This window comes from Nothobranchius furzeri, chromosome 3, assembly GCF_043380555.1.
Source record: "Nothobranchius furzeri strain GRZ-AD chromosome 3, NfurGRZ-RIMD1, whole genome shotgun sequence".
Taxonomy (NCBI): domain Eukaryota; kingdom Metazoa; phylum Chordata; class Actinopteri; order Cyprinodontiformes; family Nothobranchiidae; genus Nothobranchius; species Nothobranchius furzeri.
The window spans coordinates 51,397,566-51,410,906 of record NC_091743.1 but is presented as its reverse complement, the minus strand read 5'-3'; the positions used below and the strand labels follow the sequence as shown (position 1 = coordinate 51,410,906).

The 13,341-nt window shown below is 43.8% G+C and overlaps 1 protein-coding gene across 3 annotated transcripts in view; it reads right to left on the bottom strand.

Annotated features, from left to right (window-relative positions):
* foxp4 (forkhead box P4) overlaps positions 1-13,000 on the bottom strand; it is a 99,488-nt gene extending 86,488 nt beyond the window's left edge. For all 3 annotated transcript variants that reach the window (XM_070549303.1, XM_070549304.1, XM_070549305.1), the window contains exon 1: positions 12,863-13,000. The gene's annotated coding sequence lies outside the window, so the exon portion shown is untranslated. The remainder of the gene's footprint in view (positions 1-12,862) is intronic.
* Positions 13,001-13,341: the final 341 nt, after the last annotated feature.

The following is a 13,341-nucleotide window of genomic DNA, read 5'->3' as shown; positions in this document are numbered from 1 at the left end:
ACACACACACACACACACGTTGCCTTTGGGTAGCATTGGGTGACAGCCTTGGGGTGGTCTGAGCTGAGACTAAACAACTAGCCAGGAGCTAAAACAAGAGCCGCTGTTACAAGACCTGAAGGTCTTTGAACCCATCATCTCTTTCCTTTGGTGACAGCTGAGAATGAAAACTTCTGGGGAAAAAAAACGACTGAAACAATAATCAAAATCACACAAAAATCTTCTGTCTTAAATTTTCTAAATCAGAGCTTGCCGTCACCTCAGAAAACTACTTTTCTATTTCTGGAGTGAGACTAATTACGTAGCTCTGCCCCCGAGAAAGAAAAGCCCCCTCCTCAAGGAGAGAGAGAAAGAGAGTGCGAGAGAGAGGCAGCCATGGAGCACATTCACCACTAGCATCAGTGGAATATAACTTTGTCTTCCCCTCTTTTTCAGCGAGCAACGGAGCAGAACCGAACAGATACAGTGCACTCCTCTCATCTGTCCATCCCAGACTCCTCAGGGAGGTGCGGGAGGACTGGAAGGAGAAGCAAGGACGGGTGGGGGGTCAAAAGAAGAATCAGTGATGTAAAAGAGCCCTCTCTGATTGGATAATGAATTGAATGATTGTAAGAGCCTGGCGTTCAAGTTAGGCAGAAATCTCAGTTCATCAGCCAAGCAAGTTGCATCCTCATCAACCAATCAAACCCCCAACTGGGTTACGTGGGGGGTTCAGAGGGGGGGTGGGGGGTGGGGGGGGTGGGGTCTCAGCTAGAGTACCGTGGTCAAGTCTACATTTTTTTCCTGTCCTTCTTTTCTTCTTAAAACACATTGTAGCTCTGGTTGTCTCCCTCGGTGGGAGACGGAGAACTCTCAAATCCACAATTACCACACAGAACTATCAATTTCCTCATCAATTAACCCTGTGGGAAGAGAGGGGACAGAGGAGAGCGAAGGGAGAAGAGGAGGAACATTCAGATGTGGTAGGAAGAGGGTCATGTCAGTACGGCCCTTCTCCGTGGCCGTTTCTCAATATTCAAGTACGCCAGTACATGTTTGGGTATTTGGCAACTACATTCTTGGCAAGTACAGAAGAATGTCCATTCCATCAAGTGTGGAAGTGCGAGAGTATGAAAGTACGGGAGTGTGAGAGTACGGGAGTAGGAGAGTACGGGAGTGTGAGAGTACGGGAGTGTGAGAGTACGGGAGTGTGAGAGTACGGGAGTGTGAGAGTACGGGAGTATGAGAGTACAAGAACGACATTTGGAACATAACTGTACTAGTATGTCATGGCAACAAGCATGGATTTATGCTACCATTAAAAAAATTGCCTGCAATAAAAGTAAAAGGTGTTACGTCCCCGACAGGAGATGTTAAAATGCGAAGGAGGGGGTAACATAAGAAATGTGACAGTGGAGTTTAAAATGGATTTATTTGTAATGAAAGGTTCGAAAAACGAGCAAACAGATGGCTAGCATTATAAAGATAATGCAAAAACAAACCAAAACTCTCAAAAAGGTTAACATCACACAAATTATCAACTATAACTATCAACTATAAAAACAACGCTGGTTTAATTTAGCAGAATCACTCATATATTTATTCATTTAAACTTAATAATTTGTATTTATGAGCTCTCTCCTTTGTCTTTTCCGTTTGTGGTATAACCATTTTGAGAAGCAGTGCATAATAGGATATCTTGCCACAGGCGCGCAGATAGGGTGGGGGATGGGGGGGGGGGGTCTGCCCCCCCCCTCCCCCAAGATTCAGATCGGATCCGCCCCCCCCAACTAAGGCCAGAAAGAAAACAAAATCGGAGGTTAAGCGCTTGAAGCTCCTTTTTCCAATTACATTGAATGCAGCATGACGTAAACAATCACCAACTCCAGAGGCACCAAAGTGGTTGCTGCTAGGATGCAGGATGAAGCGAAAAAGGCGAACAACGATTACTGCGTATTTAAAAAAGACCAACAGTGTAAGTAGGCGGGACCGATCTGTCTGTTTATGCGTGTTGGTTCTAGTTTCAGTACGTTGTTGTCGGTGTTGGGACTTACTCGTTATAAACGCCAAAGCCTCATTGCTGAATTTTACAAGTCTCATCTACAAATATGATCCCTCGTGAAGTTACTGCTTTACATCGGAAGATAGTGGAGATGTGTAACCTTCAGGCTGAGCAAAGTTTGGGCGTTTTTAGAGTTTGAAAATTGAGGCTCCCAGTCGGGGAGAGGAGGAGATGCATGCAACATGAAGAGCGTAAATATGAGATAAAACGTATAATTGCCGGCAGGTCAGGTCTTTGTTGACTGATCACGTTGTCTGGTCATGACTGACTCTGATTATGAAGTAGAATATTGACTGATGAAGAAATTCACTCATCCAGCCGGGAAGATTGACGCTGCTGCAGCATCAGACAGCTGGTGCTGCACGAGAGGTGTGTTGGGTTTACAAGCTCCAACCGCTGGGTATGATGTTTGTTTAACCTTCTCTGGGACGTGATGGATGTAGAAACGATGGTAAAAACACCGCTAACGTGACAGACGTAGCGACAATGTAAAAATAAAGCCGTAAAAAGAGGCAGAAGCCGATGCGTTAGGTTTGGAAGTCAAAGTGTGCCACACAATCATAAAAAAGGTAAAACTTAAAATGAGATTTATATATTTATATATAAATTAAAACTTTCCAAATATAATGACAAATTTCTAAATAACGTAACAATATAAAGGAACATCTGTTGGTCAAGCTGAAAAGTTTGGGAACCACTGCTCTAAGTGATAAGTGAATAAGGTTGGGCATCGAGCATCGATTTCAACTGGTTCCAACTGTTAGTTTTTCCCGGAATCGTTCAAAGTTTTTCATTTCATTCCTAGAATGCCGACCGGAAGAGGAATCCGCGGCCGATCTCCGTGAAAATAAACGTGATCTGCAAATTGTGATCAACGCTTTTCAGAGCTGATCACACCAGCTGTCTGTGTGCAGCACCGAGTGCCCCCTCCCCCCACCCAGATATTGGCCCTTTGCACCAACATCACCTAATCACGTGGGTCCACCATGCTGGACGGCAAAACCATGTAAACAGTGAATGACACGATTACTAAAGAAGTAGCGCATCTAGCTGGGGCTCACAGAGAGCGGTATGTTAACTAGCTTACCAACGTTAGCTTACGTTCTCTCTGCAGCTGTTCACCGATGTAAACATGTTGCTGACTTTGCCTAAATTCACCCCTCTGGATTTATAACATTACGTTGTAAACAGCGTTTCACTTTACACCAAAGCTGATTTTTTAAAAAGTCCGGATCCCTACCAGCTTCTGTTGCTGGTGGTGTTACCGGGTTCAGCTGCTGCTCTCACACCCGAATGAGAAGATCTCTGAACGATGACGCTCATATAAATAAATAACGTAATTTTATCACGTAATCATACATCGGAGCTTTAATATTGTTAATAATCGTCTCGCTTTACACTACAGTGGACGGAGCGCATCCTCCGTGGTGAAATTCCATCCATCAGGATTGGAACAGTACTTGGGCCAATGCTGAGGACGTTTCATGAGTACACGAGTACACAAGTTCAGAAAGTACACGTATTGAAAAATGACCCATCACTCTCTCCACATATTTGGCTTGGTGCATCCTACTTTCAAAGTCATGCGTTGGGTATGAGCATCATGACCCGTAAGAGCCATAAGAGACCAGACAGTTCTACCTCGCTGTAATAAGTTGGAAAATTCAACCTAATCGTAAGAGGCCAGGCAATTCTACCTCACTGTAAGAGGTCAGACAGTTCTACCTCACAGTAAGTCAGAAAGTTCTACCTAACCATAAGAGATCAGACAGTTCTTCCTCACCATAAGAGGCCAGATATGTCTACCTCACCGTAAGAGGTCAGACAGTTCTACCTAACCATAAGAGATCAGACAGTTCTTCCTCACCATAAGAGGCCAGATATGTCTACCTCACCGTAAGAGGTCAGACAGTTCTACCTAACCATAAGAGATCAGACAGTTCTTCCTCACCATAAGAGGCCAGATATGTCTACCTCACCGTAAGAGGTCAGACAGTTCTACCTAACCAAAAGAGATCAGACAGTTCTTCCTCACGATAAGACGCCAGATATGTCTACCTCACCGTAAGAGGTCAGACAGCTCTACCTAACCATAAGAGATCAGACAGTTCTACCTCACCGAAAGAAGTCAGACAGTTTTACCTCACTGTAATAAGTTGGAAAGTTCAACCTAATCGTAAGAGGCCAGGCAATTCTACCTCACCGTAAGAGGTCAGACAGTTCTACCTCACCATAAGAGGTCAGACTGCTCTACCTCACAGTAAGTCAGACAGTTCTACCTCATCATAAGAGATCAGACAGTTCTACCTCATTGCAAGAGACCAGACAGTTCTACCTCACCATAAGAGATCAGACAGTTCTACCTCATTGCAAGAGACCAGACAGTTCTACCTCACCAAAAGAGGCTTTAAAGTTTTACCTCACCATAAGAGGCCCGACAGTTCTACCTCACCTACAGACTTGACACCACCAATCAGCTGTCAGACAGCCAACAGCTCAATGATGGGAGCAGATCTGATAAAGGCTAAAAACAAACAGGGAGAAAGAACTCAAGGGAAGGACAGAAGAATGTTTGAGAATGATTTCTTAGATCAAGGGTCCCTGTCTTGCCACAACTCTTCATCACATTTTCACCCACCCCACCCCCACTCCCCGGGAGCTGATTCAAACCAATGCCAGCCTTAAGTGGAGTTTGCTGACAAACTTTCTACAACCCCCCCCCCCCCCCCCCCCTGCCTTACATCACAAAAGCAAGCCAGGGTTTCCTTGCCGCTCACCCTTCCTCCTGCCCTCATTTTTGTACTTTAGTCCTTGGATCCCTTCTCGAGTCCCCTCTCTCATTTGTGCTAACAAGTTTCCGAAGCGAATGCACAGTCTTGACTGACCTTTAGACAATGGAAACCATCTGCAACTAAAGTTGACAATTGGCGCTACAGGTTGCAAACAGTAGCTCTGACCTTCAGCGAGCAAATGGGCATTTTGGCAAGATGACGAACCAAACGTCTGTTCATTAGGCTGGTTAAAATAAAATGTAAATAACCTGTTAAAATGTGGAAAATTTCCGTTCTAAATTTGCCCCATTACTTTAGGTTATTGCTGCATTGACTCACAGCTTTTACTTTTTTTATTATTCTCCTTTTGTTTTTTTTGTTGTTTTTTTTTTTCAAATAATTCAAAATCTGTTTAAAAAAGGTACGTTTTCATATAGGAAGAGGCAGGTGTGCAAAATAAATAAATAAATACACTGCAGTCTTATTTTGCTTGAAAAAATAGCTCATTTAATTTAAAATTGTCATGGCTGATGTTAAAGTGACCTTAATAAGTATCTAAATTAATTTATTTTCTTCAACAAAAAAAAAGATCGGTTAAGGTTTATAAACTCAAACCAATTTGAGTCTTTTAAATCTTATTTCTTCCACTATGACGCTTTCATTCTAATATGATGAAATAAACGATGAGCAGAGGAAGCAAAACATTAAATTGTGATGACATCTCAGATGTAATGAAGAGAGCAGAGGGAACACAGAACTCACACAAGGAATGACGAGGAGAAGACCGGAACAAAAAGGAAGAAAGGACAGAGAGTGGGGGGTGGGGTGATGGACAGTAGAAAAGTGCAACACAATGAGGGAATGAGAGACAGCGAGTGTTGAGTCCTTCACACTGAGCGACTGTTGGGAGTATCGGAGCTCCAACTGGGAAAAGAATGCTTCCCGGTCAACCACGGACAAGAGATGAAGGAAGCTCTGGAATCTGCAGGCAGGAGTGTCAAGTCTGTGTGTTTCCTCATGAGTGACGGAAATTTAGCTGAGTGTGTTCAGAGAAAAATGTAAAAAAAAAAAAAAAACTTTGAATGTGTCTGACTAATGTGTTTTTCAGAAGTTTTAATTATATTAGATTAAGGGTTAAAAAAGAAAACAACTTTTAATTGTTCAGAAAATCATTTTTAAATTATTTGAAACTTAAAAATATTTAAATTTAGGGAAAAAAGTTGGTAAAAAATAAAAATTTTTTAAAGAGTATTAAAAAAATATATTTAGAAAATATATAATTAAATATAAGGGCTGCAGTGGCGCAGTGGTTAGAGCTGTTGTCTTGCAGCGAGAAGGTCCTGGGTTCGCTTCCCGGCCTGGGATCTTTCTGCATGGAGTTTGCATGTTCTCCCTGTGCATGCGTGGGTTCTCTCCGGGTTCTCCGGCTTCCTCCCACAGTCCAACAACATGACTGTTAGGTTGATTGGCCTGTCTAAATTGTCCTTAGGTGTGAGTGTGTGTGTGATTGTTTGTCTAGTGTGTCTCTGTGTTGCCCTGCGATGGACTGGCTCTCCAGGGTGTACCCCGCCTGATTGCCCGTTGACTGCTGGAGATAGGCACCAGCCCCCCCCCCCCCCCCCCCCCCCCCCCCCCGCGACCCTGCGTGGACAAAGCAGGTTCAGAAAATGGATGGATGGATAATTAAATATATTTTCTAAAATAAATATAAAAGCATACTATTTGTGAAAAGGGTGACAATAAATATGTTTTAGAAAACAGTTACCTCAACACGTTTCTCCACATTTCCTTTGTTTTTAACTCCCCCCTGCTTTGATTTTTCCTCTCTTTCATCCCAGTAAACAGTTAATGCTGCTCCACCAAGCAAACACACACCCATCTGTGCCCCCCCCAGCTCCCCCGGCTCCCCCCTCAGGAACATGAGGACCGGTTCTGATTCACAGGCTGGTAAAGCTGTGGTGGACAGCAGTCTTGATCTGCCCGGATTAGGCTACTTTTATTTCCCTGAGAGCCACGGGGAGGGAAGGGAGGAGAGGTGGAAGGAGATGATCGTGTGTGTGTGTGTGTGTGTGTGTGTGTGTGTGCGCGCGTGTGTGTGTGTGTGTGTGAAGGAAAGGGGGGTGTCCTCAAATCAATCTACAAATGTCAGACAGCGACCGGTGACCGCAGAGATGCACACTAACACAAAAATCACACACTCATAAACACTCGTCAAAGAGACTCGTCATTCTCCGTCTCATCAGGTGGCGGAGGCAGCGATGTGGGGGTGAGATAGGAGGAGAGGGAGGGAAGGCAGGCAGGATGGGGAAGATGGGGAGGAGGGGGGATTACACAATTATTCAGATAACAGCTGGGAATAATCTAGTGGCAGATGTCTCTCGGTCAACAATGCCCACCACACACAAGTGTGTGTGTGTGTGTGTGTGTGTGTGTGTGTGTGTGTGTGTGTGTGTGTGTGTGTGTGTGTGTGTGTGTGTGTGTGTGTGTGTGTGTGTGTGTGTGTGTGTGTGTGTGTGTGCATGCGCACTCTAACAGTTTCAATGCTCACAGAGAAAACGGTTGCCGGTGAACCAGCATGAGCCACTCAAACCGCACCCGTCTGGAAAAGTTCTTTCTTAAGTCACGATCAGATCCAGATCTAATATTCTCTCTAAGAAACAGACAGACATGTTACCTATTCCTGAGTTGGGTTTAACAGACTCTAAATCGCAGCCCCATAAACATTCTTTGCATCTATCATGGTACCTAGAGGAATCCAGAAGAGACACTCTACTTTTAATCTCTTATTGGTTCCTAGTTGTCACATTTAGTCTTTTCTCCAGACGTTTGGAGAAGTTTCAGCTCTGCTCCTTTCTAACATGAATAAATCTTTCTGCTGTTATGTGGTTGCGGAGGAAGGAAGGGGCGGCCCGGGCTAGTGGTGCGTCTGGAGCTCCATCAATCCGTCAACCAAGGCAGCCCATTGTGATTTGGTTTAACACTGGCTAACAGCTCATCCTGTCAGGGGGATGGATCATCCCGCAGCGCCTCACATGCTAATAGCTTAAGTAGGCATCCCATGTCCCCTGGAACTAATACCACAAATACTAATGCCATAAAAGAGTGGTGCATGCCATCACTGCAGCCTCACTTTCGCCCGTGTTAGCCACCATCTCCATACTTTCCGGATTAGAAAACATAATGAGATGCATTTAAATGGTGATTACCTCCCTGGTAGTACAGGAAGGCAACGAAACGAGAGGAAATGCAGCATGGCTAATTTCTTATCATTGTATGTTAATCTACTGTCTTCTGGCTTCTTGACGCGAATCAAAAGCCTGCGTATTTGTTAATTCTTTTGTCGTGAGTCGAGCAGATCAGTGTGGAGAAGTCGAGGCATTCGTGATTGCAGGTTGCTCCCGAGATCACGAAATCCCCACGCGCCAACTCTTGTGCGAATCTCAGAATTTCACCAGAGTGCTCTCTCGTCCACTCAGAAGATTTCTGCACCGAAGCGCCACGGGCAAATGAGCACTCAAGAGCTGTGTAATACTTCTCTCCAGTCAGATGGTTTGTGAAAGGTGCAGAATGCAGCGAGGCCGTGTGTGCATATCCATGACATCCTGAACGCCGCGCCTCACAGCTGTCGCTGAACCCCACTCAGCCATCCCTTACAATACACATGAAAGCGGCCCTGCAGAAAGTTTTCGCCACATTGTTGCTCAGAGGGGAAGCTTTCTGCCGCCGCGCTCTCCTCGGTCGCCCCGCTCGATTGACGGCTGCCCTGTCAGTTTGTCGCGCGGCTTTAGAAAACACCAACGGCTCTCTCTGATGAAGTGCTTACAAAAGGTCATAGGGTGGAGGCGACAGAGAGAAGGGACTGAGACAGAGAGATGGAGACAGGATGGAGTGAAGGAAAATCCATAACACAAATACAGCTGTCAGAAGCAATGCAGAGTTAGTGGGAGGAGGGGGTGTACAATGACCGATGAGAGCTTATGCAAGAAGATGCTCTGCTGGAACACAACGGGCGTCCTCTCAGCTCCCCTTTCCTCTGCTCACATTGACCGTCTCTGTGCGTCTTGAGTCAAACTGCTCTCAGTCCTCCAGACTCCAGCTCTAGAGGCTGATCTAATGCTTCCTCAGCTCACACAGTTGCTCCCCTCTCACCACGTGGGGTTTTCCCTCAAATTTTCTATCTCTGCCCACCTCCACACACCCATCCATAGGAAACGGTCTCTTCTGTGCTGCGCCGTTAGGTCACTTCTTCCCACATCAATCAGCTGTTAATGGGCCAGTGCTCTAATAGACCCCGCAACACCAACATAAACGGGAAAGAGCGTATTTTGTCTGATGTGAATCAGAAAAGGAAGGGTGTGTGAAATTCAGAGATTTGATAGGAGCAGATATCACCACATCAGGAACAATGGGACAAAAGTTGATAAAAGGGAAGGAAACAAATGAAGAGATCCCATCCTTTTCCCTCCCTTTAGAGTACGACATCACCTTCTGAGCTGCTGCAGACACTTAAAAAAATCAAATTTGAGGTAAAAGATGTTTTAAAAGCAAACACACACACACACACACACAGCCGGACACGCACATTTTCACACAACGCCCAGGCCCTCAGCTTCTCCCAAATAAGTTCAATTAGAACCACATGTATAATCAGACTGAGTCTGAAGCAATTTGGCGGCCATTTCACTTTGCAGTCAATCACGCCGATACACAACCAGAACATTCCCCACAATCCAGCTGTCCTCACACACTCATTCATTTTTCTTGCAGCAATTCTAAAATCGTTTTTAAATAACATTTCATATCATCAGAAATGGTTTAAAATGAGACTAGTTTGTGGAATCAAACAATTGCATTCAATATTGCTTAATTATAAATGAAAACATGATTGAAATGACTTTTTTCAACAACATTTTGTTTTTATCACAGTTAAAGCTTGAAATGTCCAGAGCAGTGATGTCAGCGGCAGGAATTTAAACATTGTTTTTCCAGATTTTCTGCTAAACCCATCAGAAACATGTTGAAATGTTCTGCATTACAGCTTTTAAAAACGTGCACTAAGTGCTGCAATAGGATCTGCAGAGCATCTGACGGGTCAAACCCCTACACGTATAGCCAGGGTGTATACGGCTGCTCTTCAGCATCACTTTGGAAAGCAAAAGCACTCAGACTTGTGGGTTTGGGAAGGCAGGAGGGTTTTAATGAGACAGATGATGCTACCGATCCACGGGACATTTAAAACCTCCAAATACTGTCCATTTACACTCAAGCAGGACAGGTGAATGAGAAAAAAAGCACTCTCTCTCTCACACACACTTCCATGAGCCTTCTCGTGTACTCATGCTAGAGGTGAGGACTCGGTGAGTGAGTTTATGGAATAATACAATCACACTGCTGCCTTTTAATCCCATTGAAGGGGGTTTAAAGCGTACGAGATTCAAAACCACTATTGCCTTGTCTCTAGATGGTTTTGCTCCAGTCAGTCACACACACACACACACACACACACACACACACACACACGCATGCACACAATCAGGCCAAAAAAGGATGTTTTTAAAATTCCCTGTTTAAGTAACTTGTGAGGAAAAAGGAGCTTGAAACAAATCTATAGAGAAATTAATAGCAACAATAAAATAAAACAGGATGCGGAAAAGACAGAGCGGGAGAGAAAGAAATCAACCAAAGGTGTTGAAGCAAGCTCGATGAAAAAAGGTGGCAAATACAGACTCTGGGAAACAATAGCCGACAGAGAGAGTCAATCTGTCTCTGACACCTCTGGCTTCCTGCACACTCACATTTTCCCTCTTTCTCTCCAGCTTTAGCCTCTAACATACTTTTTTGGTTCTTTGTGTTTTATTATTTTTACGCTTCAATGAAAAGCAGCACCTGTGTGATCTGCCAGTGCTGCTGCAGAAGTCTACAAGTCCATCTCAGCAGGAGCTCCTGTGTCAGGTTTAAGTGATGACTGGAGACAATCAGATTTTTGATAAAGTAAATCTACAAAAAAAGATTTTTGTTTGTTTAAAAAATAAAAAAGACTGATGAACTGAGAGACCTTTGGAGCTGAGAGCTGAGAGAGGAATTATTATAATTACAATTATCATTCTGGCAAACATTTATATTTTTTAATCATTTGGAAACAGTGCCTTTAAAATTTGTAGAAATGAGTTCCAAGTTGTTATAAACATTAAACCGAAGAAGGCCAAAACACTTCAAAGCTCAACGCTTCTCTTCCTTTATAATAAAAAGTGGCTGTTTGACGCACTGAGACTCTTCCTAATTGTTTTCTCGTTATTGGCCGCGCGGCGCGCACCTGGGGCTACGCGCCGCCACCAAATACCTGTCTCCCTCCCTGCTCAGCACCAGAAACGTGGCGAAGGTCATAAAACGTGATTAAGAGCTTTTTCATCCCCGCCGGATCTGCTATTAAAGCGCAATTAAAAGTGTGTCATCACGTCACGCAAAAAATACCGCCACAGTGGGGGGAGGGGGTGACAACAGCCGAGAGAGGACACAGTAAATAAAATTAATTATGCCAAATGCCCTCGCGCCCATCAATCACGGGGCAATAATACCCGTGTCAGAGCGCGCGCCCGCACGGCCTGTATGCTTCTCTCTGAATGACAGACAACTAACAGCAATTAATTGTCATTTCTCTCCTCTTTTTTATCCCTTTCTTTTTTTGAAGGGGAGTGTCAGGACCGAATCTGACATCCGGGAAATCTTTTTCTCGCCCTTTTATTTTTGCGGGAAATGACAGAAATAATATAAAACTTTTTTTACTCCTCAACTGAATTCAAAGTCATTCGATTTCTTACATCAGCAAAATCTTTTATTATGTCTGCATACTGTTTTAACCGACAGCAGGATTAAGTTGGCTATTGATGGATGATTGTTTCAGGGCCTGTTGGAGGGGGGGGGGGGGGGGGTCAACGAACAAGAAGAGTTTCTGCTTGAATTCAGTGAATTTAACGTAAACTTTGAAATCATTTAAGCAGGTTCTTTTAATCAGAACATCTTAATTATTTTCACTTTGACTCGTTTAGTTAAACATTATTAAAAAGGGGATTGCTGTAATGCATCCAGCCGATTTGCTTAGATTTAACCCAAAACTGTTTAATAACTCAAACCTCTAAAACAATCAGCTCCAAAGGACTTTTCTGTTTGATTTGGTGAAATCCAGTTAGATGTGTAGAAAACCCCTGAGACAGATCAAACCAGAGCTCTCCCTGAGTGGGTCCGGTTTCAAAAGTCAAAATCATTTGAAAAGAAAGTATTGTTCCCCAAACCTATTGACCATGTCAGCTCCAGAAAGCTGCTACCCCCCCCCCCTCTCTCTTTCTTTCTTATGAGACAAGGACTCTTTCATCTTCACTAAGAAGGTGCAAACCCCCTTTTTAAGAATTTTAAACGTTATTGTTTATTTATCAGATAAAGCATATATGTAGAGGACATGCGTTTAGCGGCTGGAGATGAAAAAGGTAACAAAAGCAGTGCGGCTGTGCGTAAAATCCTCCAAATGTGATGTTAAAGTCTTCCATCACTCACAGATTTTTTTTCCTAAAGCAAGAAGAAAATAACTTTTCTTTCTCTAAAGGACAATAGTTTAAACGACCACACTTTAGGAGGACAAAAATGAACAATTCAAAGAAAAAAAGACGCAATTTTGTCTATTTTTTGCGTTCGGGGGAAATGTACGTCTAAACAGGCCTGTTATTGATTATTAAACCCATTTGAACCAAAGCAGGTCGAGGAAAAACATAAATGCTGTTGAAATGATGGAAAACAGCGAGAAGAAGGATTATAAAAAAGAGTGAAAAGTTTGAAAGTTAGACTAAAGTTGAAGGAGAGAAGTGGAAAAACAAAAAGAAGCGAGCTCGGCCGCTGCGTGAGTTCTGCTCTAATGCTCCATATCACAGCACGGGACTTGCGGGAGTTTTACCAACATGAAAAGAGAAAGAAAAAAAGTTCCTCGGTGTTTCTAATCTAATGTGAGCTTCGTGAGGAGGATGAAAGAAAGAGGAAAGTAAAGAGCAGATAATGCATCAACCTGTTCTCTTGGTTTCTGAAGAAGTCAACTTTCACGCCAGTGGTTGGACCATGTGGACTGCCCCGCTTCTGCTCCTCAGACCCCGGCGCGTCCACTCTCTCTCACGCGGCGACAAAAGGAGAGGTGGTGGTGAGTGGGGGGACACAAACCGACTGGACGAAAAATTACAAAAAAAAAAAAAAAAAAAAAAAAAAAAAAAAAAAACAGAAAAGAAACTGGGAGACACGGGAGAAATGTGGGATCTAAGACCGCAGGAGCATTAAGTTTAAATGGGTAAAGCGTGGCTCGTTAGTCCGTTTCCTTTTTTTCTCCTTTTGTGTGCGTCCTCTCTCCTCGGAGTGGCCCCTCTGGAGTGAAGTCGGAACAATACTGCCTCTGAAAACTCTGGGCACTGTGCGCGCAAGTTGTCACGGAGAAACAGCGCGGCTTCTCGTCTTTTGTTGATGTCGTTTCTTTAGTTTGCTCCTGGTTTTCCTTCT